The sequence below is a fragment of the Leucopleurus acutus genome (assembly GCF_964270905.1).
Source record: "Leucopleurus acutus genome assembly, chromosome: 1".
Taxonomy (NCBI): domain Eukaryota; kingdom Metazoa; phylum Chordata; class Mammalia; order Artiodactyla; family Delphinidae; genus Leucopleurus; species Leucopleurus acutus.
Genome location: NC_139142.1, coordinates 150,650,045 through 150,674,398, shown reverse-complemented (window position 1 = coordinate 150,674,398; position 24,354 = coordinate 150,650,045). Strand labels below are relative to the sequence as shown.

Sequence of the window (24,354 nt, the reverse complement as noted above, 5' to 3'; positions counted from 1 at the left end):
TTCAAAATCTCCACCTGCTTTAATGTTTAAGCTTTAGACACTTTCTTCCATGACATATTAACTGCTTCTCACCACCTTGCCCCACTAGCACTTCCAGATTCCTATGAGCAAAACAGAATGTCCTTACAATGGAATATTATTCTGCCTTAAAAAAGGAAGAACATTCTGACATGTGCTATAACATGGATGAGCCTGGAGGACATTATGCTGAGTGAAATAAACCAGTCACAAAAGGACACATACTGCACGCATCTACTTATAGGAAGTCCCAAGGAGTCAGATTCATAGAGACAGAAAGCAGAATGGTATTTGCCAGAGGCTGAGGGGAGGGGTGAATGGGAAATTAGTGTTTAATGTATTTTGCAAGATGAAGAATTCTGGAGATGGTGGGTGGTTATGGTTTCACAACAATATGAATATACTTAATGCTACTGAACTTAAAAATGGGTCAGCTGGTAAAATTTTTTCCAACTTTATTGAGATATAATTGACACATAACATTGTGTCAGTTTAAGGTATACATTGTGATGATTTGATACATGTATATATTGTGAAATTAAGCTGGTGAATTTTATGTTAAGTTTATTATACCATGATTTAGAAAAACAACCCAGAACATCTTTTCCTCCTCTTCTGTTTTTTTAGTTTTTTTCCTGTATTTGATTTCTAATCTCAAGTGTTGTGGTCGGAAAAGATGCTTGATATGATTTCAATTTTCTTAGATTTACTTGATTTGTGACCCAAATTGTGATCTATCCTGGAGAATGTTCCATGTGCACTTGAGAAAAAAGTATATTCTGCTGCTTTTGGATAAAATGTTCTACAAATATCAATTAAGTCTATCTGGTCTAATGTGTCATTTAAGGTTTGTGTTTCCTTATTAATTTTCTGTTCACTGGTGTAAGTGAGGTGTTAAAGTCCCCTACTGTTATTGTGTTATTGTCGATTTCCCCTTTTATGGCTGTTCGCATTTGCCTTATATATTGAGGTGCACCTATGTTGGGTGCATATACATTTGCAATTGTTACATCTTCTTCTGGGATGGATCCCTTGGTCATTATGTAGTGTCCTTCTTTGTCTCTTGTAACAGTCTTTATTTTAAAGTCTATTTTTTCTGATATGAGTATTGCTACTCCAACTTTCTTTTGATTTCCATTTGCATGGAATATCTTTTTCCATTCCCTCACTTTCAGTCTGTAATGTGTCCCTAGGTCTGAAGTGGGTCTCTTGTAGACAACATATATATGGGTCTTGTTTTTGTATCCATTTAGCCAGTGTGCGTCTTTTGGTTGTAGCATTTAATCCATTTACATTTAAGGTAATTATCAATATGTATGTTCCTACTGCCATTTTCTTAATTGTTTTGGGTTTGTTTTTGTAGGTCTTTTTACTTCTCTTTTTTGTTTTCTTCACTTGTGTTTCTTGCCTAGAAAAGTTGCTTTAGCATTTGTTGTAAAGCTGGTTTGGTGGTTTTGAATTCTCTTAGCTTTTGCTTGTCTGTAAAGCTTTTGACTTCTCTGTCGAATCTGAATGAGAGTCTTGCTGGGTAGAGTATTCTTGGTTGTAGCTTTTTCCCTTTCATCACTTTAAATATATCCTGCCACTCCCTTCTGGCCTGCAGAGTTTCTGCTGAAAAATCAGCTGATAACCTTATGGGGATTCCCTTGTATGTTATTTGTTGCTTTTCCCTTATTGCTTTTAATATTTTTTCTTTGTATTTAATTTTTGTTAGTTTGATTAATATGTGTCTTGGTGTGTTCCTACTTGGGTTTATCCTGTATGGGATTGCCTGCACTTCCTGGACATGCTTGACTATTTCCTTTCCCATGTTAGGGATGTTTCCAGCTATTATCTTTTCAAATATTTTCTCAGGCCCTTTCTCTTTTTCTTCTTCTTCTGGGACCCCTATAATTTGAATGTTTGTATGTTTAATGTTGTCCCAGAAATCTCTGAGAGACTGTCCTCATTTCTTTTCATTCTTTTTTCTTTATTCTGTTCCACAGCAGAGATTTCCACCATCCTGTCTTCCAGGTCACTTATCTGTTCTCTGCCTCCGTTATTCTGCTATTGATTCCTTCCAGTGTATTTTTCATTTCAGTTATTGTCTTGTTCATTTCTGTTTGTTTGTTCTTTAGTTCTTCTGGGTCTTTGTTAAACTTTTCTTGTATCTTCTAAATCTGTGCCTTCATTCTTTCTCTGAGATCTTGGATCATCTTCACTATCATCACTCAATTCTTTTTCAGATAGATTGCTTATCTCCTCTTAATTTAACTGTTCTAGATTTTTATCTTGCTTCTTCATATGCAGCATATTTCTTTGTTGTCTCATTTTGTCATATTTACTGTGTTTGTGGTCTTCTTTCCGCAGGCTGTAGGATCATAGTTCCTCTTTCTTCTGGTGTCTGCCCCCTGGTGGGTGAGGTTGGTCCAGAGGCTTGTGCCATTATCCCCTTGATAGGGGGGTTGATTGGCATTGTGGTGATCAGAGCATGCCCTGGATATTGAGCGGGGCTTCCCCTTTTTCCTGTGGTTGTCACTGCCCTGTCAGGGGTGGCATCTGCTCCCTAGTTGTTGGAGTAGAGGCCCCCAAATCTGTTTCTTAGCTGTGATTCTGATCTGTGCTGCGAGTTAGGCAGTATTGGAGCACTCCCAGTAGGGGAAAATCTACTGAGTGTTCCTGCTCTGGAGCTGTTGACCTGTGAATGTGCTCAGTTGTGTCCCCTTTCACCCGCTGTGTGGGCTCACAAAGTACACTGTTGTTGACACTGCTCTCGGTCCTGCCTTAACTGTGGGTATGCCAGTGATTAGCCCTGGTGACCCTCAGGCATTGTTTTCACCCAGCCACTGGCGGAGGTCCACTGAGGTCAGGTCACAGGACTGCAGTTCTCGTGCACCTGGACTCTCTGTGGGATCTTGTTCTTTTGATTTACCCACTTCCAGAGTGGTGAAGCCTCCTTTGGTCTCCATGTTGAGTAAGCAGCTGCCCAGTCTCCCCAGCTAGCACCGTGGAGGCAGCTGAGCTCCTAGGTTCCTTCACGTGGCTCCACTGCTGGCCCAGCCAGCACAGTGTGTCCTGCCTTTCATTACAGCCTTGTTGCTCCTGCCTGGGTCTCAGTTTCATCTCTGCCCTATACATTGCAGCCCCCAAATTCAAATTATACTACTTCTGTAGAATGCCCAGGCTTTGCACCTGCACTTCTCTTTACCAGGAATGAGTGCCCTTTCTCCTTTCTTTGATAAGCAAATTTATACAAATATGATTTGCATACAAAATGGGCTCAAGTGGATTCTAGACCTAAATGTAGGAGGTAAAACTATAAAACATTTAGAGGAAAAAAAAAACCCCATAGGACTATATCATCCTGATATTGGGTTCAGTAAAGATTTCTTAGATGTGACATAAAAAATCCAAGTGATAAAAGAAAACACTGATAATTTGTACTTTGTCAAAATTTAAAACTTCCACTCTTTGAAATACTACAGCAAGAACGGAAGACAATCCACAGCCAGGGAAAAAATGTTTGCAAAGCATGTAAGTGACGTAGAACTTATATCTAGACTACATAAAGAATTTTTACATCCTAATGAGAAGAAGAAAAGCAAATTTTAAAAAATTGGCAAAGATTCTGAACAGACCTCTCTGAAAGAAGTTAGTGAATGGCCAATAAGCCAAAGAAGAGACAGTCAGCAACATTAATCTTTAGGGGTATGCAAATTAAAATCACAGTGACATGCTGTTCTGTACCTACTAGGATGGCAATAATTTTAAAAAAGAAAATAGCAGATGTTTGCAAGGATGTGGAGAAATTGGTACCCTCCTGCATTGCTGGGGTGACTGTAAACCAATGTGGCTACTTTGGAAAAACAGTTGGGCAGTTTCCCATGTCAGTTACCATATGTTGCAACAGTTCCACTGCAAGGTATATACCCAAGAGAAATGAAAATATTTGTCCACAGACGCTTGTACATGAATGTTCATAGCATCACTAGTCATAATACACCAAAAGTGGAAATAACCCAAACATTCACTGATAAATGTATGAACAAATTGGCTTATCCATACTTATAATAAATATTTGCACTAAAAAGAAATGAAGCACTGATACATGCTACACATAGATGCTCCTCAAAAACACCATGAAGAGTGAAAGAAGCCTGGCAAAAATACTACACATTGCGTGGCTCCATTTATATGAAATGTCCAGAACAGGCACATCTATAGAGATGGTAGATTATTGCCTGCTTAGGGTAACAGACGAATAGAGAGCCACTACACATAGGCACATGGTTTATTTTGGGAATGACAGACCTGTTGTAGAATTGGACTGTGGTGCACTTTGTGAATTTACTTAAAAATATTTCATTGTACCCTAAAACAAGTGCATTTTTTGGTATGTAAATTATATCTCACTTAAAGCTATTAAACTAGATCTCATTATTTGGTAGGGTAATATTGAAATGTGGAAATAAACTTTAAATAAATTCTTAATGAAAATATCAGGCGTGTAAACGTGGTTTAGTTTCTGTTAACAAGTAATTATCTTTGGGTACACACATCCTCGCATGTACATGCGTGTGCGCGCGCGCGCACACACACACACACACACTCCAGAGCAGAAGAACGACAGAGTCTGTGCCTCAGAAGAGAAACAAGGTTGACTTTTTTTCTTGTCCTCATAAGTTTATGTTTTATTGGAGAAATGAAGTAGAAAAAGAAAATGCAATCACTTCTCATTATTCACAGTAGTTATCTTCTATAAAGTTGCCACAAACACTGAATTAGTGAATATTGAACCACTGATCCTAAAGGAAATAGAGGTCAGGTACCTGCAAACCTCTGGTCACAACACTTTGCTGTACACCTGAAATTAACACCACATTGTTAATCAACTATACCCCAATATAAAATAGAAATTAAGAGAAAATAGAAACACACATAAAGCAAAGTTATGTATTCCTTGTTTGATGAAAATGTTGTGACCAAGGGTGACATTTGATTGGAGATATCGGAGGTGTTTTAAATTTTTTCTTTTTAGCCCATTTTCTAGTTTTACTATAAATCTATAGATTAAAATTGTCTTGCAGATACCGTCACAAACTGATTAGATAGAATTGCCTTTCATTGTTGGCCTGCCTTCTACTTAATGCTTCCTTCACCACCCCACCCCCGCCCCATAAAAACCATCACAAAGATGCTGTTGTTTTATTGCCTAAATTTTCCCAAACACATTCACTTCTTTCCTTTTTTTTTTTTTTTTTTTTTTTGCGGGGGGGAGGCATTTTGTTTATTTAAAAGTGTATTTAAAATGGCCAGGGAATATTTACTTTTTCCTTCCCATATAGCATCGTGTAAGTTTAAGGTGTACGATGTGATGATTTGATACACATATATATTGGAAAATGTTTACCACAGTAAAGTTAGTTAATACATCCTTCACCTCACATAGTTACCATTCTCTTGTTGTGGTGGTGAAACTATTAAAACTCTACTCTCATAGCAATTTTCAAGTACACAGTACAGTGTTATTAACTATTATTCATTAAAATCACCATGCTGTACATTAGATCCCTGGAACTTATTCATCTTATAACGGGAAGCTTGTACCCTTGGACCAACATCTCCTCATTTGCTCCATCCCTCAGCCCCTGGCAACCATCAGTCTGCTCTCTCTGTTTCTGTGAGTTCAAAGTTTTAGATTCCACGTATAAGTGAGACCATATAGTATTTGTCTTTCTCTGTCTTGAATTATTTCACTTAGCATAATGCTCTCAAGGTCCATGATGTTGTTGCAAATGACAGTATTTCCTCCTTTATGGCTGAATAATATTCTACCCTGTGTGTGTGTGCACACGTGTGTGTGCACCGCATTTTCTTTATCCATTCATCTTTCAATCTTAAGTTATTTCCATATCTTGGCTGTTATAAAATAAATAATGCTTCAGTGAACATGGGCGTGCAGACACCTCTTTGAGATAGTGATTTCATCTTCTTCAGGTATATACCCAGAAGTAAGATTTCTTGATTATATGGTAGTTGTACTTTTAATTTTTTGAGGAACCTTTATACTGTTCTCAATAGTGACTGTACCAGTTTACATTCCCACAAACAGTGCACCAGGGTTCTCTTTTCTCCACATCCTTGCTAGCATTTGTTATCTCATTTTTTTTAGTAATAGGTATTCTACTAGCATTCACAATTTTCTCTTGCCATCACCACCACCCTTCATGGACTGTGGCACTATGTTTGTCTGCTTGTAATGGCTTGGGCTGCCATTACAAAGCACCACAGACCAGGTGGCTTAAACAACAGAAATGTATTGTCTCACAGTTCTGGAGGCTGGAAGTCCAAGATTAAGGTGTCAGCAGGATTGGTTCCTTCTGAGGGCTGTTAGGGAGAATCTGTTCCATGCCCTGCTCCTAGCTCCTCATGGTTTACTGGCAATCTTTGGTGTTCCTTGGTTTGTAGAAGAATCTGCAGTTTCTACCTTCATGGTCACAGCTGTTCCCCCTGTGTAGTGTCTGTGTCCAAGTTTCCCCTTTTATAAGGGCACCAGTTATATTAGACACTGACAGTGTCTTATTATCCTTTTGAATTCCCTCTCCTGTGTATGGGCAATGTCATACAGGAATGTTTGTTGGATAAATACATGAAAAAGTAACAAAGGAGTGAGAAAATTGTACCTTGGAGTCCAGACCGAGTTACCCACATGCTGCTCCCAGCCCACAGCCTGTTCATGTCACAGGCTGTTCATCCCTGCGGGGTGGACCTCCGCAGCACACTTGCTTGTCATCATTAGACCCAGGGGATGTGTGTTGGGTCCCTTGTTGGGTCCAGCATGTCCCCATGCTCAGCAGTAGTGCAATGGCAACACTACTGACCTCGGTGTACTGTGAGGGAGTTAGAAAACACCATGGGAAGAAAACTACTCCTGCCCACAGCTGAAGACTACACTTTGGCTGAGTCCTAAAGCTGCTGTTTTCGGAGTTTGCTCTAATGAGTGATTCTGTGCTTAAGGATTTAGGGTTGCTTGGTGGATGTGCTCACAATGGGCTGGCCATCTCTTATTAAAGGATAGAAAAGGAAAGACAGACCTTTGAAAGATTTTGATGAGAGAAAAGATGGGGCTTGGACAGAGACTCTAAATAAAAATGCTACATGTCTTGTGAACTGAATCCATAACAACTATTTATTTTTATAAGCTTGGTGAGGCAAATGTAATAAATAAATGAATATAAAATGATGAATGAATGAATACAGTGACTGAATAAATTCCATGAATAAATGAATTGATTTAATAAATGCCTGTCCACTGACTAACTGATAATCTTTCTTGCAAATAACCCACAATATTTAAAAATTACATATTGGTATGGCTATCTATTACTGCTTTGGGGGACATATCCATATATATGTAAATAGATATAGAATAACAACTAGGCTATTTTTAGTGTGAGATAGTGATCCAAAGTGTCCTTTATGTTTCTCATTCCTTTTGTATGTGCGTCTTGCTGTCAACTGTCCTCTGTCAGCCAGGGAGGCTAAGTTCACCTGGCACCAGCCCTGCCATGAACTGGTGGACAAGTAGGATGAAGAAATCGCCACCCACCCTTGGGCTCTTCAGGTGTGGCTCCCAGCCTGGGCTGATGAAACTGACCAGAAGGGGAGGTGAGCTCCCTCACAGATCCAGTGGCTTTGGTCATGGGCAGTTGAGGGAGAAAACTATAATTCTGGAAACCTTAATTCCGACCACCAGTTTGTATTCCACAGGACATTCTGGCCCTCTACCCCAGTGCCCTTGTCCTTTGGCATAATCTTTGAACCTCAGCTATGCCCATTTCCTTTCCTCCTTCTTTACTCTCTTACCCTCATCTGGCCAGACCCAGAGGGAAGGAACCCCTGAAAAGTGAGGTCACTGGATGGCTCTGTCAAGATGCTCCACAGAACCTCCTGACACCCGCTGCAGTTCTGGGAAGTCATCCTGTGCAGAGACCAAGTTCAGACATTAGTTCTCTGGCTCCTGTCCTCACTGGAAGGCACTCAGATCATCAGAGTAGTCATTTGTAAAGGTAAATTTGATAATGGGCTGAGAAGTAAGTCTAAGGATCTTTTAGGTCACAGTACTGTTCTGGTTAACTTGGTGCAGATGGCCTCTCTGGGTTGTGGGGTTGAATTTTGAATTAGAACATAGCAGGAGAAAACCAAAAGGAGAGTAGCTTTTGTGACATCACACCCTGTACATTTTAAGTGACAACAATTTCACAGCTTTAAAGGTGAATGTAAAGCAAGTGGATCACAACTGATTAAATTACCAGCTGTTAATTATATTGCCAGTTATAAATTATAAACTCGAATTCTGATTAACACAGCAACTAATTGATCGACATCTTTAGTTACATTATAACTGAATTGGGCACTCACAATTCCAAACTCCTGGGAAGGAAAAATGTCTCTACAAGCTGTGTAACATAGTGGCTGAATCCTAGTTGTGGGATTTCTGAGAAAGCCTGCAGAGGAACGAGAAACATAAAGGACACTTAGAATTATTGTCTCGCACTAAAAATAGTCTAGCTGCTATCCAACATGTGCAAGTCACATATGGAAAACCTGTATTTTAATATCCAACATTACTCACAAAATCAGGAAAATGTACAATTAACTTGACAGTTGATGTTCTAACCAGCACCTTGGTGAACAGAGACCTTTTGCTACTTTAAATCTCCATCTGGCTGCTACAAAAAAATTTGCTTTCAATGGCTAGAGTCAGGTTGGCTGGTGCACAGCTCTGTGTCATGACTCCTTTGGACTCATTTGAATATGAATAGTGTCAGATATTATGTTTAACAGGATCACACTGCCAGTGGAGGGAGAGCACTTGCTTTCTTCAAACAATGTTCTTCCTTAGGAATACTTTAAGAGTTCTTATTTATTTACTCTTTATTTACCAACTTCCAAAGCAAAACATGGGCATTTTAACAATCAAAACCACCCTTTCACGATTCCTGTTGGCACCATAGACACTTCACCTTCTCTTCATTAATTCTAAATCTTCCACATGCATGCCTGGGTTGTGTGCATGAGCATTGAAAGGGAATAATTAGAAACATCTGTTTACATTTACCAGGAGCAGATATTAAAGGAATTAAAATAAGCATAATCATCACAAAACAGCTTAAAAAACTCAATATATGAGAATGTCTGAATACCATGAGAGTGCTATATAAACTTCTATTAAATACACTATATGAATGCATCACTATGTGAATACACTATATGACATAAAAAGATCTTTCATTAAATGATATAAATAGCAAGCAAATTTAACATGTACTAAATAAGTATTGGGGAATATTCATTTCTATTATTAATTTACTGAACAGCCCGCCAGTGTGGTGTTTGAAGGTAATGGCACATGTTGGGTTGATGGCTGTAGTTATTTATGGCATCAGGGCCTGGAACAAGGCAGAACATCCAGGCTCTGAGGCAGCCCTCAGACACCCACGCTGCAGCCCTGTCAGAGACCTGTGGTTCTAAGGCCCTGACCCACGTCTCCCCGTTGTCATGTCAGCTGTTGCCATGGAGTTGCTGGGTTTTGTTCAGAGCTTCTTGAAGTGGTTTGCAGTGAGACTGTCCTAGCATCCACCTGAATCTGAAAGCACGTGGGAAGATTGTGTTCTTGCAGTTGGCCCAGCACAGACTCTGCTCTCCACGGCAGTGCATGGCTAGAGCTGTCCACATGCTGCCTTTCGGTACACATGTGCCTGCTTTCTAAATATAGAAGTAGAGTTTCGTGATTTTAATGAAATTAAAAGGTTCAGTATAATTTTAAGTCAAAATAATGATCAGAATATGAACATGCAAAAATAAGAATTGCATAAGGAGCTTTTTAAAATTACCAGCACTGGGTCTTACCTCCTGCAATTCTGATTCAGTGTAGCTGGGGTGGGCCCTGGAATTGGATGGGGCATAGGAAAGAGAAAGAATAAAGATGACAAGGTACAACCAGATGGAGCAGTCTCCTCAGGTGGCTGAGGAGAAAGTCAGTGCTCAGAGGAATACCCGGACTGCAGGTAAAAATGAAGAGTTAAACATCTTAGGAATGAATGATCTCACCCTGGAAGAGAGGAGGAAGGGGGCAGGGCAGAGATGAGCCTAGGCAGGCGAGCCTTGAGACCTGGATGAGGGGGGCTGGACTGGAGCCCTGAGCCCACAGCCAGTGCAGTAGAAAGGGCAGGAGAGTGTCTCAGAGGCTGAGCAGTGTCCTGAGAATGGGCTGCAGCCCTGCTGCAAGCTGCTTAGATAGCATCAGATGAGGGCAAAAGAGTGCCCTCTGGAGGTCATTAGGCAACCTTGCTGGGCCCGGGCTGGAGATGGAAGCAAGTCCCAGGTGAATGATGAGGGATAAATTCTAAAGAACTCTCAGTATAAAACCATTAGAAAGGGTGAACAAATCATAATAAACATCATTTAAATGTGTCACTTAATTCACAGAAAAATAAGAGAAAGCCCCAGGAGCCACAGAAAAGGACAGAGATTCAATTTGGAGAGAAAGCTGAGGATGAAAGTGTTGTAAGCTGCACTTGAAGACCTGGGGTCATTTGCCCCATGTAACCAAGTGGCTTGAGGTTAGTGGTCAGGCAGAAACAGAAAGACTAAAGAATTCCACAAAGCAGAGAGTTAAAATTGAGTCTTTATAGAGCAACACACTCAGGGGCTACACACCCATTGGAAGGGTGGTCTAGAAAAAAATTCCCCAACCATCAAAGGGTGATAAGAAAATGTCTGTCTCACCTGGGCCTTAGGTAGCATGGAAAACATCTGCCCTGAGAATTTGTATCGTATACCTGTACTAATCTCGATTTGGGGTTTGACTTAAAACTGTGGAGAAATTTTCACTGAAAGTGATCCAAAGTTATCAACCAATCTGGAACACTGGATGAAAGCACATGCAGATCTTTTATAAAGGGACACACTGGCAACCCAGTTTACATAGAACTTCTGCTTATTATTCAGCAAATGTTTATGAAATTTCTTTTATGTGCTGGGCACTGTCCTAGCACTGCGCTGGGAATAGATCGTTGAACAAAACAAACATTCCTGTTCTCATATAGCGTACATTCTAGCATGGGAGAAAGGAAGTAAGCATAATAAATAAATATATCAAATAGAATGTAATCAGGGTTGACAGGAAGGGAGGGTGCAAGGGATGAAGGTTGCCATTGTCAGAGAAGGCTCATTAAAAATGTGAATTTGAGGGCTTCCCTGGTGGCGCAGTGGTTGAGAGTCCGCCTGCTGATGCAGGGGACACGGGTTCGTGCCCTGGTCTGGGAAGATCCCACATGCCGTGGAGTGGCTGGGCCCATGAGCCATGGCCGCTGAGCCTGCGCATCCGCAGCCTATGCTCCGCAATGGGAGAGGCCACAACAGTGAGAGGCCCGCGTACCACAAAAAAATAAAAATAAAAAAAAAATGTGAATTTGAGTAAAGACTTGACTAAGGTGAGGAAGTCAGCCAGAAGGTTATCTGGGGAGAGAGAGTCCCAGGCAGAAGGAACAGCTAATGAAAGGGCCTACAGCGGGATAGCGCCTGGGTTGTTTGAGGAGCAGCCCAGAGGGTATTGTTGCTGAGGTGAAGTTAGCAAAGGAGATGAGGTCAGAGAGGTGGTAAGTGGGCCACAGCACAACTACTTGGGCTTTACTTCCATAAAATAAGGAGCCATTATATGGTTTTGAACACAGGAGCAAATTATCTGACTTAAATTGTTAAAAAGTCACCTGTTGAGAATTGGAGCATTGGAGAGCACAGGTGCAGGGAACTGGTCTGTAGGCTACCAAGGAAGGGTGTATGACCAGGGGGGCGGCCACAGGAGTGATGAGGAGTGGCTGGACCACAGTCTGCTTTTCATGTGGAGTCAACAGAATTTCATATGGATTGATATAGAATGTGAGAGAATAGATGAGTGAAAATGACTGGAGATTTTGACTTGAGTAACTGTAAGGACAGAATAGCACCAGGGGAATGGGAAAGATTGTAAGTGGATCCATTTTGAGGGTAGCATTAGCAGTTAAAGCTGGATGTGTTGACTTGATTCTAGAGTTTGATTTAAAAATTGGGTTGGAGAATAAATTTGGGAATTCTAAGCATATAGGTAGAATGTAAATCCATGCAGCTAGAAGAGATCACTAAGGAAGTGAGTGCCAGAGAGAAGAGAAGGGACCAGGGTGTGGTCAGGTGAGTGAGTAGATGGTGGCACAGGGAGAGCAGTCCTGTGCTCTCTAGCATTAGGAAGAAAAGGAAGAATTGGAAGGAGTAGCAAAGCAGATAGGCCAGTTGGGCAGGAAGAAAAGCAGGAGAGTGTGTGTCAAGAGCAGTGATGGGTCTGGGATTTTGCCCACAGTTTTCATGGACGCTGGAAGAAGACACGAATCTCATAAGTCAAAAACAAAGGACAGTTGACTGCTCACAACTAGGGCCGGCTACATGATTTGTGGGGCCCAGTGCAAAAAGCAGGAACACCAATGCATAAAGGATATGTGGTGCACGCACGCGCACACACACACACACACACACACACAATGTAATACTACTCAGCCATAAACAAGAATGAAATTTTGCCATTTGTAGTGACATGGATGGACTTGGAAGGTATTATGCTTAGTGAAATAAATCAGATAGAGAAAAGCAAATACTGTATGATATCACTTACATATGAAATCTAAAAAATACAACAAATTAGTCAATATATATAAAAGCAGCAGACTCACAGATATAGAGAATAAACTAGTGTTTACCCATTGGGAGAGGGAAGTGGGAAGGGGCAAGATAAGGGTACGGGAGTAAGAGGTACACACTATTATGTGTAAAATAAGCAACAAGAATATATTGTACAACACAGGGAATATAGCCAATATTTTATAATAACTGCAAATGGAATATAACCTTTAAAAATTGTGAATCACTATGTTGTGCACTTGAAACATATAATATTATAAATCAACTATACCTCAATTTAAAAAAAGTTTTAAAAAAACCGGAACAAAGTGTCATTCGTCTCCCATCTAAAGGGTAGCACTTGGTTTCTCCCTCCTTGGGCACTATACTTGATTAATTGTATGAAACCCTGCATTATGGTTTCTTTCTGGCTACCCAGGCTATGATTATAATATCCCAGAGGATAGGATTGCTTCATGTAATTCCTTGCAGAGATGTCCTTCCAAATATTTCTGTTGAAATTAATAATAATTAAAAAAAACTATCAAGCCAATATTTTTCAGTTATATGAAGTATGATGTTGTTAATATTGTGATTTGTCTAATAGCAATAACCTAACAAGTTTTGGGTAGAAACCAGAAATACACATGATCTCAGAAATGAATGGACTTGCTATCTAAAAATAGCATGTCTTCTTAGAAACTGAAAGTACTTTAAAATGTGTGGCATCACTAGTCCACATGACTTGTCTTTGAGGAGGGGAAATCCAGTGTTAAACCTTGATATAGAGGTACACGTATAAAATCAAAGTGCATTTGAATACCCACAGTTTAAGTTTATAGGAGGGGTTCTTGGTTTAAAATGGAAATATTCATCCTGTATTTTATGATAAATAGATACCCTTCTTTCTGTTGAAACACTTGTTTTGCTTTATTGCTCTCTTGAAGGGATTCAGAGTGACACTCAGTTCAGCAAGTCTAATAATGAGAACTCTATAAGCCATGTAACCCAAGAGATGACCATGACTATTTTAGGATGTAGAATTCTTGACCTCATGGTCATCTGTAGGCACTGTGCTCAAGCAAGGGAAGAGCACAGAGGCTTGAGAAATGCCACACAACCAGAACGTGGACAAATCACTCACATCTCCAGGTGTAATATTCTCCCAGTTTGAGTATCTTTCTAATATAAAGGTATTGAAGGCAGCTTGCACAAGCAATATGGCTGTTTCTCACAGCCAGTTCTTGGAGCACCTTTGCATAAATGACATATTTGAGTCATTGCATCCTCCTTGGAAACCTATTAATCAAAGATAGTTGCTGGAAAATAAAGCTATGTATCTGATTATGCACACACATACATGTTGCAGACTATATATATATATATATAATTTCCTGAACAGTCTGGTGTCTTTAATGAATGTTATTCAGATAAATACTCATTTAAAATAAAGCAGAATATGAAATGACTCCTCCCCAGTTTATAATACATTCCAAAATCTCATTCATACAATGTTTGTGCTGAGTTCGAACATCTGTTCCCATATGGAGTGTGAGACATTTGATCATCTTGTATATTCTTCTATTTAACCCACAATATATCTGAGGTCTGATGTTGGACTCAGCCTACTCCAGACACCATAGGTAAGCGTTCTTCTGAGGTGCAGTTTGGGAGTCCAGGAGCTCATCTGTAATCCATTGTCATGGGGACACTAGTGGAAACACAGCCCACCCTCCTACTGCTGCTGCTGACTCATGATCCAGTTCTAGATGTGTAAGGTATTTAGGAAATTGGGTCAACAGAACCCAGTGACTGAATGAATGCTGGATTTCAGATGTGAAAGAAAGAAGAGGTTGGTGTATAGCCTGTTTTTGGTTTGGTTCAGAAGATGGGTAGATGCTAGCAGAGAATGGGGAACAGATTTGAGGTAGAAAGATAATGAGTTAATTTTAGACACATTGAACTTGGTTTACATGTGGGGCATCTGGATGGAAAGATTCAGAAGGCGCTGGATCCATACATGGACATCTCAGAAAAGTGAAATAGGCCAGAGACACTGATGGAGGAACAAAAACCTGGAGGCTGGAGTTAAGAATAGGAGATGCTTCTTGCTCCTGGTTCCTTGATGCTCAGTTTGGGAGAATCAATTTTACAGTTAAAGGGGACTGTGCAGGGGCACTTAGTGAAATGTTCTTTGTATACAGAGGGGTAGTGGGAGGTAAGCCCTGGGGCACCTGAAGGTCAGATTAGCCACAGCAGATCAGGCCTGGCAGGGTGACTGGTTTGGTATTTTTATTAGTGCTGTAGCTGTTTTACAAATTTGTGTTTAATTAAAATTTGTAATTTCAACATATTTCACAGCAGAAAAAAATGTTTTATGGAAAATCTAGTAACCTGATACATTTCAGGAAACAATCTTGCATCTTTTGCATTTGGATACTGAGTAGAAGATGGAACTTGGGATTTTAGAAGCAAAGAGTGACGCCTGCTTCAGGTGGTGCTGAGAATTCTACACCAAAGTATTAGGCTGAGTCTTTCTTTCTGGCATCTTGGGATAATAGAGAACAGTAGGGTTTTTTTATTTTATTTTATTTTTTTAGAGTTTGGCGTGTACTTGGCATGGAGCAATGGGCTGGGGGCCCACCTGATAAAGAGGATCCTTTTTCATCAGGTGCTGGGGGGCTTTTGGGAGGATGACTGGCGCTGCTCTAGGATGAGGGAAGAGAATGTATAATTTTCCAAATGCCTATTATGAGCCAAGCACTGTGTTAAGCTTTGTTAGCTCAATTAATTGTTAGAGCACTTTTGTAAAATGAGCATTTTTAGTTTCATTTTTCCACATGAGGTTGCTGAGGCTCAGAGTGATTAGGTAACTTTTCCAGGCAAAGCACAGGGCAAGAAGCTGACCTGGTGGTCTAAAGTGTCCTGCTGCACCACCTCCTGCAAACTAGCCCCTGCTGGAGATTTATTTAGCCAAGGACATCTCTTTTAAATTTTCCTGGTTCTCATTGGTTTAGGTTGAATTCTCAATTTTTTCTGATACTACATAGTTTTTTGTCCTTTGAATGTAGGCCAGTATAATCATTTTGCATTTCAAACTTACTGGACTCCAGAGAAATAGCTATGGTGTCTTTTCATACTTGAAAAGAAAGGCAACTTTTCAAAATAATTTATGTCCTATGCCAGTTTTTCAGATGGCTGTAGAGGACTGGGGAACTTGTAACTATTTTCAGCAGCCCATTCAGATTTCATACAGAGGTGACTAGTTCATCTTCTAAATATATTTAGCATTTAAGTGGATGAATAAAACTTGCAGACTATGAGCCTTTCAGCAGGTATAATAGCTATATGAAGACCAGAAAGCCTCAGCAATCTTCCTCTGCATTTGCACACCAGCTTCCTCCCCTGCCAGCTACAGACTTAGTAGGTATTCCTTAAATATACACTTCTTTTGCATTGTTGTACACTTCTTGGCTCCTCATGTGTGCCCTCTGTGATGCTAATCACTTCAGAGTGTGTGACAGGCAGACTTCCCAGATGGGTAAATGGGCTTATAGTGAAAAGGCTAACCCACCTTTGCCCAGCCAACAGGAGGTAGACTTGAGATTTGGGCATTTTTGAGTGCAAAGTGCCTTCTCTTAATCACTTTAATTTTACTTGATTTGATTTGATGAACACCCCACCAGAATGTGAGCTACTTAAAGGTACAAATGATATCCTCCTCATCTCTGGGTCCATAGCACCCAGCAAGGTTCTTGGCCTGTAGTAGATACTCAATGAAGGCTTGAGGCAGAGGGAGGGAGGAGGAGGGGTGATCAGAAGGAGGTGGTCTTGCTTTATTCTCATAGATCACCATGTTACCAAACTCAGGTCCGGATGCTCGCCACTCAAAAGCCAATAATTGTGAGGCAAGTGTTGGTAGAAAGGAAAGTTGCTTTAATCAGAAAAGCCAGCAATCTGGGGAGAAGGTGGACTCATGTTCTGAGACCAACTCCAAAGATTCTGCTCAGTCATGACAATTTTTAAAGGTAAAAAGGGGGAACAATCACAGTTAATCATCTAGTTAGGAGGTCAGATTCTTCATCATTTTTCCACTGTGTGCAGAGCTGCTGACTTCTGATTTTCCTGTGGAAGCTGTCTTGCCCACATGGTCCGCCTGCAAATTTGCTAAGGGGGAAGCTGGACGTAAAGAGTCAGTCATTCCTTAACTACTTAATTCTTCATTCTTACTCCATTTAATCCAGGAAAGTAATCAACAGATTAGGCAAGGCATTGTGTACCTTCAATAGAGCAAAATCAGGAGTTAGGTTAAATGTTACCTAGTGATCTCATTTTTATAATTAAGGCCTGAGGAAAACAGAAATGGGCAAACAGGAAAGGAGCAAAAGAGCTGCTTACACTTGTCAGACATCATTCCATTTCTATGGGATTAGGGACGAAGTTCTGTCTTCTGTAACTTCTTCATGCTGACATAGGGTGCTGTATTCTTAGAGTGGAGGATATAGAGACAAGGGTCTGTACAATCTCTTTACTGACAATTTTAGTTGCCTGCCCTCATATATGGGCAGAACAAGCTATAATATTTTGATGCCCACAAAGATGTAGATTATTATGAGCAATAAGGTTAATCCCATTCTCTTAAGGCCAGTTCTTGGAATTGTGCTAGCCATAGATTTAGTACTGCTCAAGATGGAGCAGCTTATGTCACGGCTACAGTCTGGTCATCACGCAGTTAGCTTGTTCCCTCTGGTGGCAGTTATAGTATCTGTACAACGACTCAGGAATGTGCATCAGAAACTGAAGGATTTTGTGACTCTATTGTCCTGATCATTAACTGCTTGAGCCTGCTCTTTTGTGACTCAGGGAGGCCTGAGAGATGTACGTTTTTCTACAAACAAAAGGCAGGGGTCGTGGAGGGGTCTTTGTTCTTGGTGTGGCAGGGGGGTGGCCTGCAGGGTTCTGCTGGGTTCCAACCACATGAATTCAACAAATGGAAGCCTAGGTACCAGCGAAGTCTGTTGTGGGAGGGGAGATGGATGCAGTGTTGGATACTCATTTTTAGGCCATTAAAAGGAATGGATTAGGATTTTCTAAATAAATCTTGTTAACAGAAGTGCCAAGATTCCCTCAGCCTAATTTTAGTTGCAGAAATGCCTGCAAAGGAAGCCTCCACCATCCAGGGCTTATATAAGCTTCTCAAAATAATTTTCTGTCCTCCCTGACCTGAGAACAACTTACCTGTGAGTTTTTGTCTCGTAAATTTGCTGAACCAGAAGCAAATGCAGGTGTCCTGTGGCTTTCACAGCTGCAGTTAAATATTTAAATTTGGCTTGGAGATTGCATTTCTTTCTCAGGATTAGTAAATTTTTTCATTTCCTGTGCTGAGGAAATCTAGTCAATTACCTAATTGCAGAATAATGAGCAGTGTTTCCACTTTCCAATATGTATTCTTGTCATTTTAATGCGATAAATACCAACAAATTTCCGCAAGCAGGAAGAAACATTATTGTTTATCTCTTATTGAAATGTATTTGAGCTGCTTGAGTTATACACCTAAAGGTTTTATTTTGTTGTTATTTGTTGTTACCACTGCTGTTCGTATATTCTCAGGAGATTTTAAAAGGACAGTCACCTATGCATAAATGCTTGGCCCCTGAATGCCTCATATTCAAGAATGCCTGTTCCCAGCCCCCTTAGACTTCCTGCCTGCCCCTCGTCTCTCCCTGCCCCATCCTCCGCTACCTCAGCCCACTGGCTCCCAACCACAGGAGACTATGGGCTGGGCTGGTGTCTTACGCAGAAACTGTGGCATCTGACTTTTGCATGAAATGGAATTTTGTAATCTGGCGTAAAACCTAGCAACCCTTGTGTCATGTTTTTTCAATGAGAAAATATGACACAAATTTTAAACAAATGACTTACAAGCTTATGGAACCCCACCTACTAGTATTTGCTGTCCCTTTGTGAAGGCAGTGTAAAGCCTTCAGGGACAGGCCTAACTGGACTTCAGGGTTTCATGCTGTTTGATTTAATACACACACGTAAACAGAGAGAGAGTGGAGAGGGCCCTGAGTTCATTTAGTTATCAAAGAATCAAAGAGCTTTCCCATCCCTAAGAGAAGCCCCAGGAATAAATGGCCCTTTAATTGAATGCTTTTGTTTGTGTGATTCTTTTTAAGAAAGATTCTTTGTTTTGAATACAATTCCTGAATATTTCTTCATGCTGATTCCAAGTTCATCCTAAGCCTTTTATAATACAGAGAGAGAGAAAGAGAGAGAGAGAAGAGAGAGAGAGAAAGAGAGAGAGAGAGAGAGAGAGAGAGAGAGAGAGAGAGAGAGAGGTGTTCCAGGCATTTTATCTTACCTAATGATTTTGATGAACTATCTTAGTTCAAACCAATTCTAACTGAATAACTCACGATTATGCGTTATACCCCAGAAAGTCCCAGTTCTTAGTGGCCTGGAGAATTCTGGATGAAGATACACTTGCATTTTCCCTCTCACTGCCTGACCTCTCTCCAGTGAGTCCCATCTCCTAGGAAATCAACACTTTTACTCAGGGCCTCCCACTTACCGGTGCCAGCCCCATTCCATGGTTGGATCTGCACCTAAACCGGAAGCTGGGTGTTCTCATGGTGCCCAGGGCTGTTCACACATCTGCTAACAAAATGGGAGTGAGTCAGTATTCGTGCACACACAACCAGTATGTCAATTAATTAATTCATAGGAGGGTACTTTATAAATGCTTAAAGTACTACAAATCTCAACCCTCACCCCAAGCACGGTCTTCTAAAATCAAATAATATCAGATTATAACCAAAGGAGCTTTGTGAGCTAGATTCTGCAGCAGGTCTGAAGAATGTGGGGGTGGTGTGCAGAGTGGAGGTTATGGGGGTCCCACCTGCAAAAGAGGAGATTCTGCTTCTCTGGGACACACGGCCCTGTTACTGCAGCCCCACTGGCAGCTGCTGTTTCTGTAAACCCTGATCTCTGGGCTGGTACCTGCTCTTTCTTCTGCCAACATGCTCTGTCTAGATGTGCTGATATGGCTGGGTGTGCCACAGCCAAGAATCAGTGCATGGAGACCACTGTCCCTTCTTTGTGTGTGCGAATCTAAGTAAGCCCCTGGTACCAGAGAGGGGCCTGCTGATCCTCAGCACCCACTGCTCCCAATGCCCACTACCCCCTCCTGCCCGCTCCTTCCAGACTCCCACTTCCCCCATGCCTCTCCTCCATACTCCCTGCTCCTCCCCACTGTCTCTCCTGGAGCTGCAGCCTCCCTGCAAAGGGTGGAGGTGGGGAAGGAGGGGACAAGCACGAGTTCCTCTCAACCTGGTGTCCCTTTCACCGTGCCATGGACCTGTAGACTCCTCCCTGTACCCAGAGTAGAAAAGATGAAAGGGACACAGTAAGCTCAACAAAGGCCCAGGAATGGAGATGCTCGCCATTGCCATCAAACCAGTGCTGCCTGGTTCTAATCCCTATGACCCTTGGAGCCCCCGAAAGCCCTTTATTTAAGAAATGCCACTTCAAGGTCTCTGCCATGTCCCCTTTCTTCCTCTCGAGTCTCCCTCAGCTGCACCATGTTTGGGGGTGACACCCAAGGAAGATGGCAAGGAAGGCTCAAGATGGCCCTATGGGGCCACCCCCTTCTTTGCCTCTTCCTCCCCTTGTGCTATCCTGGGGCACACTAGCGCTGGGTGGTGTGGTGGCTGATTCTGTGAGCAGCACTCCGTCTGTCTCATCTTGGTGTCTAGTGCCCCAGCACGAGCTCCAGCAGCACAGAGCCTTTGCCTGGCTGTTATTTGAGAGGCTCCACCCCTCGCAGCCCTGTCTCATCTCTCTGCTGCTTTTCATACCAGCAGATATCCATGCAGACGGCACCTGAGTCCACCTCAGTGCTAAAGTCAAAGACCAAAAGCTTACTTCCCCACCTCTACCTTATGTTCCCTGAGGAGTCCAGGATTCCTGCTTTCCACCCCTAGTCCACTGCCATCTAGATCTCTGTGGATTCCTGGAACTTTTACAATCTCAAGGTATCTTCTTTTTCTGAGGACTGACTCAAATCCAACCTTGGCAGACTCTCCAATCCATACAGATTGCATCTTTTCATGGCTATGTTCCTTGGTCCCCGCCACATCACTCCAAACCTGGAAACCAGCAATTTGTCTGGGATTCCTTGGAGGAAACAGACCTTCACAAGGCATCTGTCTACAGAGTAGCTGTGCTCAGTGTCTGCAAGGATGAGGGGCTTTGGTGGTGCCATATTTCTCATTACTCCCCTTCAAAAATATGTTACTGTACGTGGCTGCATCCTCCACTCTCAGGGGCATCTTTGCAGACCTCGCCCACCAGGCTGGTTTATTTGGCTGCATAAAACCTCACCCTAGAGCTGTGAGGCTGAGACCTGCTCCCAGAGGGAGGTGGCCTCAACTTCAGACCCCACATCTCCGAGTTACTTGTGTTTAATGGGATGAGGGGTGGGGAGGCAAATTGTTTGAGCTCTCTAAATTTTTCTTTCTTCATTGATTGGGGATGGTAATGAGAACAGCAGTAATCTCTGCCTTGTATTTAAATAAGATGATATAGCATGAGGCCTGGCACTTGCTGCCAGCCCACGTTAGCTGCTGCTGGTAGTGTGTGTGATGCTCCTCACTACCCCTCTCAGGAGTCAGCGCCATGGCCCCCCAGTCGCACAGTCTCCCATTAGCTGTCCCCTAACTGCACAAGAGAGCAGAGGGGGCTTGTTCCTGTAGAGTCACCTTTCCTTCATCTGCCTCTTTTTTCTCTGCAGGAGAATGAAGTGGGATACCGACTAGTGTACCACTGATTTCATGATGCCCTTGCTTTCCAAGGCATAGCCCATGCAGCAGATTTGGGTTTAAGTACTGCTACTTTTTCTCCCTCTGTTACCTAAGCTCTCCCCTACTGCAGTCCACTCAAATCACTCAGCAAACCCCCAAGACCAAAACTGAGAGTTGCTGCTGATGCTGTAGAGAGCAGCAGAATCCAAAATTAGACCCTGATCCTGAGCTTGCAGACTGTGAATGACAGCTGGGTTCCCAGGGCCAACTGACACATGGCAGTGCCTCCACCCTCATGGCAGCCCATGTGAATGCCAGCTGGAAGGGAGATGGGAGAGCAGTGCTAGACTTCACAACTCAGGCGTAGGATGAGAGCTTAGAAACCAGGAGGGAAAGATGAAACTCTTCTATTTCAATAAGAATGCAATTTGGAGGGTTATATTTAAATTGAAAATCCTTTAGCTACTCCTGCTAATTTATCTCCGTCTTGTTATGCCACCAAAACTTTGCATGTTTCAGTTAAAATGCATCACCTACATTAACTTAATGGTAATGTGGGGGGCATGGTTGCGAACTTACAGGCCATTTGCATCCCAAGGGTCTACATCAAGCCTACTATCTGTGACTTCCTAACCAGCACTCCTTTTCTCTGTCCTCCCACATCACCTATCAACAAGCTCTCCCACTCACTGAGGACTTTGCTCATCATCCGTCTTACCCATTGAACTCACCATTGCAAAACTGATCTTCCTCACCTACAGCTTTGTGCTTAAAACATAGTCTTATTACTATTCAGGTATGGCAAGGCCAACAGGTCAGGAGACAGCTATCATTGAAAAGAGAGTTTGTCACCCACAGACCCCAAGAGAAGGGGGCATGCCATGCCATGGTGGAGGGGATGCCTGGGGAAGCACCAGGGCAGGCCACAGAGAGTGAGCCTTTATTGTAGCTTCCATGGAAAGAATGGGCGTGGCCAGGCTGGGTAAGCAGGCTTAGGATTGGCTAGTTTGAATAATTAAAGTAGGCCCTGGGACCTAGTCTATCCTTAGTTGCCTGGTACCTGAACGTGGAATGAAGTACTGGCCTGGAGTGTGAGAACCTAATAAAGAAGGCAGTTCGAGGTATGAGCTCTGGGGTGGTTGGTTTGCATATGAAAAGTACAATCCAGCACTTGGCAGAGTTGTTTGATCTCTCTAGGAACTAGAGGGAGAGAAGGCAGTCCCTCCAGGGCCCAGAGATTAAAGCATGAGAAATCAGAAAATAAATGACATGTTCAATACACACAGTTTTGTCACTTGCTACTTGGAAACCTTCAGTGTTCATTGGCTTTGGAGCTGGTGTTTGAGTGTTTCCACTTTATGGTCACTGCCACAGGGTCCTGCTTTGCCCACAACTCTTTACTTTCCTCCTCTTGCATACCAAGTTCCAGCAAAACTGCACTCCTTGGGGTTTCTTGTCAATTTAGTAAAAACAACGGTCTTGGTATGACTTTTCATGCCCCTACCTCGTGTCTAGCTGACCAAGGCCTATCTTCAATACCACCTGCTTTGTGAGAATCTTTAATTGGTGCTGGGGTTTTTTTGTGTGTAGGGGGTTTCACACAGTTAATACCAGGCATAGAGCTCTGCCTTGTAGGTGACTAGGAAAAAATTCCCGTTTCTTCTCATCCACTGAAATGCTGCCTCTCCTTCAAGTTGTAGATAAAATGTCAATAGACTCCCCAGGCCATTTGCATATTTTGCTTCCCTCTCTCTCTGATTTTTTATGGGCCCTATAGCTTAAAACTTCTTTTGTTCGTAGTTGTTTAGTACGTATTGGTTTTGTCACTTCCTTGTCTGTGACAGCACCTGGAGAGGAGCACAAGTGTACTTTGTCATTTTGGAGGCTCCTGTGCCCCAGCACTCTTGCAATCAGTAACAGATGGGTGTTATTGGGTTAGCAAGCTCTGAGAACCGCCCTGTGAGGCAGCAAGAAGAGTCTGCCTGTCTGGGATGGATTCTTTAGCTGATTTGTCATCCCGCCTCTCACTGCCTGCAAAGCAAGGGTGTTGCAGACATGCTCTGCCGGTGCGTGAGCCTAGGCGCTCCTGCCTGTAACAACAGTGATTTCTCCTTCCCTGGTTGGAGTTTACCGCCTCACCTTTGGATTTTCAGCTTGTATCCTTCCACGACAGGGTTTAGGATGTCCAGTGACTATGACCAGATTTTTAGACCTGATCGTTCTAGACTTGAACAGTGATTGCCAAAAAGAATAGAAATTTAAAAATAGAATTTCCATGCTCAGCCTCTGATTTGTCTTTTTTCCCACTTTCTTACTGCACTAACTTCTCTGCAAAACAAAAACATGGGGTCATCTGCCTATTTTGCTTCTTACTTTGTTGGCAAGCCTGTGGGGCTGCACTGCCCCTGGCTCCCTCTTCCCACATCGGTTTTAGTCCCATTTTCTCTAGATGTCATCCTCTAGAGGTGATGACATGTCCCAGTTAGTGTAGAAATGGCTGTGTAGTGTAGAATGGCAACCTAGAAGGAAAGGAAAATGTGATGCATGAGGTGTAGAGACCCTCCCACAGGTCATGGTGTCTCCAACTGGTGTTTCTATTCCAGAGGTTTTCTATTTACAGCTGTGTGGAGGGCAGAAGGAGAGGAGGAGTCTGACTGCAGAGAATTCGTAGGCAGGCCTGGCCTGTCATGGGCGGCTGAGACCTAGGTTTGCCTGGTGAGAGGAGGAGGACCTAGGCCAGTGCACGGGTTCCCTGCCAGCACCCTGATTTTATGATGACTTTTTTGGGGGCCTTTATTTCTAGGTTATCACTTAAATGCCAATTTGTATAGTTTGCTTCTTA

At 42.3% G+C, this 24,354-nt stretch overlaps 1 protein-coding gene across 2 annotated transcripts in view; it reads left to right on the top strand.

The window, feature by feature from the left end:
• GABRB3 (gamma-aminobutyric acid type A receptor subunit beta3) overlaps positions 1-24,354 on the top strand; it is a gene marked incomplete at both ends in the record, with an annotated part of 231,486 nt that overhangs the window by 129,542 nt on the left and 77,590 nt on the right. The gene's annotated exons all lie outside the window — the stretch shown is intronic.